Genomic DNA, 4969 nt, shown 5'->3' with positions numbered 1-4969 from the left:
TTATATGAGGTGACGTCTCGAAGTGACTAGAGTGTGATGCGATTGACGGCAAGTTCAAGTGCCATGGCGTCATATGAGAATGACTAGTCGATCACATAGGCAGGCTGTTAAGAACACCTTGTCGGGCCTTATGACCGCTTATAGAGTTCTGGCAAATTAAAGCCTGGTCGTGGCGAGAGCTACTATAGTATTCTAATGAGTCGATTCTTTTGAGTAAAGACTGTTCGCCTAAGATGGCACAGTTTCAGATTAACTTTGATTTGTGTTACTACGACCTTCGTAAATGGGGTCAAATGGGTATATTTTGGGTTATGATGGTTGTGGCTAGTCGAAGGGAATAAGTGCGATAGGAATTGTCCACCCCTTGTCAGGGTTATAACAATATCTCAGGGCCACTCGAGGAGTAATGAACTGGAAATGTGTGGCCACGCTCGGAAGGTATCTATGGTAGATAAACTCCGGTCAATCAGTTATTCTCCAGATCGAGGAAACCACTCTCGATATGATCACTTGCAAGTACGACCTGACAGACACCTTGCATTGAGTGGGAGATATTAATAGGACAAGAGAATTGGTGACGCACACTTGTCGAGGACAAGTGGGAGATTGTTGGAATATGTGTCCTCCGACAATAATGCGATCACAACTGTCGATCATGATGATCACATGTTTAAGTCTCATTTTAAGAATACATATGGGATGTAAATATTTTATCAGTTTGGTCCACACATATCGGTAATGATTGGTGACTAGAATTTGACATTCGTCGTGCGGACGGTGGTGATCGATTGATCCCCTTAGGTCATACCTATAGGGAAATACTCTTAATTGATTATTTAATTAATCGTATGCCGATACGGGTTAATTAAATTGCTTAAAATTGACGGATGATTTTGTGAGTAAAGTTAACGTGTCTTATTGTAATTCGATTAAATTAGATACGGTCTAAGTAATCGAATTGTTTTATTACTTCGATTAAATTATTGTTTACGAAACAATTGATATTGAATTGAGATTGAATGAATGATTTATTATAAATACAAGATGTTGTGATTTATAATTGACACACCATTTTGGTACAAGTAAATTACGAATTACTAGTCGATTTTGTAAATGACGTATTTTATGAGTATGTTTATTTTTAATATGTTAAAAATACATTACATTGTGACATATCATGAACATGTTACATGTGACAAAATTGACAAATGACAAAATAAAATGGACCTCCCATTTTATAGACATGTACCGAAATATTAAAGGGAGTTAGTGGAAAAACTGTGTAAATTGTTTTAAGTGGAAAACACAATCATAAAAGCTAACTACTAGCCTTGCATGCCTATCATTTTCTTGGGTAGAAAATCTTGCCCATGCATTGGGCACATATACTCCCTCCAACCGGTTTCACCATGAAAAATAGAGAGTGTTTCCTCTACAATTATTCATTCACTCTTATCATAATTTTTCTAGTGTAAGAAAAATGCATGCTCTCTACAATTTGTGTAAATTCTAGAGAAATAAACTAGAAATAATTCCTCCTCTCCACCGAAATAATAGAGCGACAAATTAATATTTTGTGTCATTTTTAAGTTAGACTTTTATTATTACTAGATCATAATAATATTTGTTATTGAGAGGTTTCCTTGGGTATTCACTTTTGGGAGAGATTCTATACTTCAATCTTTGTTCATCCATTATTTGGAATGCTCAAGAACTAACAAGAAGGAGATCTTGTTGGTGCCCTTTTAATCCGATTACTTAGACCGTATCTAATTTTAGTTTGCATGCATAAGATTTGTATTTAATTTTATGACTAAATTATATCATCACATATATGAATATGTTAATTAATGAGATATAGATTTCTAACAATAAGTTAAGATCACAACAAGCAAGCAAAGAAACTATGAAAACATATTAGTTTAAGCATGAATCATCCCCCATGTTGGTTTTCCCTAATTACCCATTAACCCTAACTAAGGAAACTACTCACTCATTATCATGTTGAACATGCTAGCAAGGTTGTCAATCATACCAACAAAGTAAAACATGATGTATAAATGAAGATAATTAACAATAATTAAAAAGGGATTAAGAGAATTATACCTACTAATGATTCCAATAATAAAGCAAAGAATAATAGAAGTACTTGATGATTGATTGGAAGGTTGTCAATCTCCCAATAATAACCCAAATAATCTTCAATTACCCAAAATGAACGATGAACAAAAGAGAGATTAAGGAAATGAGGTTTGTATTAAGACTTGATTAAAAGTTGATTACAAGATTAAAGAGAGATTAGAATGATATAAACTACACTAAAGATTGCTAAGAAGAACATGATTATCTAATTAGACTAATGGGGTATTTATAGTGGGGATTAGGTACACAAATTAGGGTTTACTAAGGGGTTAAATGACGATTAAGTCCTTGAGGGATCGCTCCTCTCAGAAAAATTTGCGAGTCTCCTTTTTGCTAGTCTTTCCCGAGGTATGCGCATCCTTCATAGAATAAGTAGAAGACGAAATAGCTGTCACACAATCCGAGCGTCCAGGGCACGGGACGAGCGGATTGTGGTGGTTTTGGACGAGCGGATTTGTGGGGTGGACGAGCGGATTGTGGTGGTTTTGGACGAGCGTCCTTGTGAGGAAGACGCTCGGATTCCTTGTGCTGGACGGGCGTCCAGTAGGCAATCCGCTCGGATTCTTGATCAGCTTCTTCCCTTCTTCTTTTCTTCCTTCTTCTTCGTACAATCCTTTGGGATTTCATTGGAGATGCAAGGATCTTTTCTCATCATTGCCCAACTACTAGAATATGTACAAAGGCCTTCTAGTCTTGTCTTCTCTTTGATGCTTGGTCATTGAATTCAATCAATTTAGCTTCATTTTGCCATGAAAATGCAAGGTTTGTACTCCTTTCCTACCAAGGGATCAAAACCTCAAAAAATATGCAAAACAAAGGACTAAAGACAATAAATGACCTAAATATGCACTAAAAAGCATGGGAATAAGGCTAATTCGAGGACTAAATATGCTCAAATAATGGTCACATCAAATATCCCCAAACCGAACCTTTGCTCGTCCCGATTAAAGAGGTGACAAAGACTAGGACCGTTATTTAAACTAACCTAATAGCATAGCCGATATGAGACAATTAGCGGGTCTCACTCCGCCCCTTCAACTCACAACAAGACAACCATGAGGTAGGATTGTGGGATTTATCTGTATGCATCCCTTTATATTCTAGGATTATAACGAATAATAAAGTGATGATTGCTAGTCATAAAATTAAATTACATAAACAAAATAGAGAATGAAGAAATCAACCTTTGGTCCTTGCTAATTCGGCCTAAGAACAATATCGCAATGATATTCGCCTATTAGTTGCACCCAAGATGCTCCGAGAAATACCCCTCAAATTGCTAGAATGAGATCCCCAATTTTCTGTAAAATATTTAGGGTTTTGTGTGTGTAGATAGATGAGAGAAAAATGCTGAAAAAATTAGGTTAAAAAAATGATCTACTTCTCACTTATTATATCCGAAATTAAGTGAGAATAAGGGGAGATATTTCTTTCCCTATTTTCGGCAACCCTAACCGAAATAAGAGATCTCTTTCTCTTATTTTCGGTTTCTTTATTTACCTACCAAAAACATTTTGGTAGTATACAAAAATGTATAAAATGTGTAAATTGTCATCTAGTGAGGATCGAACCCATGACCTCTTGGTATGTGTACCCTCACTATTACCACTATGACACATTCATCTTGTTTATATTAAATATAACCGATTACATTTAATTACGAATTAACAGATGAATTCGTCCAAGCTAACATTACATACATTTAACTAAATATAACTTATTATATTCAATTTACGAATTGACAGTTAATTCGTCTCAACTAATATTATTTAATCTTCATTAAATGATAGTCTCATCAACACATTGACTAACTGTTTAGTCATATTAGGCATCAATGTGACTATATTTCTATAACCAGATCTCTCAAACACATCCTATAGGTGTGACCTTTAGGGACCAGTTGATCACCGTCATCTGTATGATAATAACGTCAAACTTTCTAGCAAGGCAACCGTTAGTAGGTAAACGTTAATCAACTGATTAAATATACAAAGTATACCCTTGTGAACCTGTAAGAGATTTACAAATGTTATCACACTAATTTGTGGAGGACACAAGCTCCAACAAACTCCCACTTGTCCTCACAAGTGTATGTGCGATAACCGATTCTCATATCCTAAAATTTCTCCCACTCAATGTAAAACAATTTGCAAATCCGTATTCACAAAGGTCGTATTTTACAAGCGATCAGTATCAAGAGTGGTTTCCCCGACTAGAGAGTAACTTAACTTATAAACGAATCATCATTCGAGCATGACCATGCATTTCAGTTACAACTCCTCGAGTGGCCATGAGAAATAACTATACCTGATAAGGGTTGGATATTTTCCTCAACTCGAATCCTGCAGATGTAAGCACAGTATGAAATGACCCAGAAAAAATCTACTTAGCTTCCAGTTACGGCAGACCGTGAGAAAGAAACCAAAGTCACCCAAAAACTGCCTTAATCTCAAGAGACAGTCGATAGTCAAAAGAATCGACTCTAGGAACACAATGGATGTCCTATCCACGAGCTGGCACCGAATGTTATTAAACATTTAGGACTCCATTACGTTGTCACAAAATGTTGTCCTACGAGGTATCGTTATAATCTCGCATCTGTGATCGATCAGTCAACCGTTTGACTTATAGCTCGTTGAACCCACCATCAATCGACTGCACAATATAATAGCCAGAGTTATCAGCTCACATTGGCGATTACGGACCAAAACAAATATAATGTAATTCAGTTCACTTTGTGGCGTTCAATGTTGTCAGTACAATCCACTTGAAAACAAAATATTATATATAAAACGATGAAGTTATAAATAGTATATGAAAAAGATAA

This window comes from Silene latifolia, chromosome Y, assembly GCF_048544455.1.
Source record: "Silene latifolia isolate original U9 population chromosome Y, ASM4854445v1, whole genome shotgun sequence".
Classification (NCBI taxonomy): Eukaryota; Viridiplantae; Streptophyta; class Magnoliopsida; order Caryophyllales; family Caryophyllaceae; genus Silene; species Silene latifolia.
The sequence above is the reverse complement of the archived record's forward strand: the minus strand, read 5'-3'. Positions refer to the sequence as shown.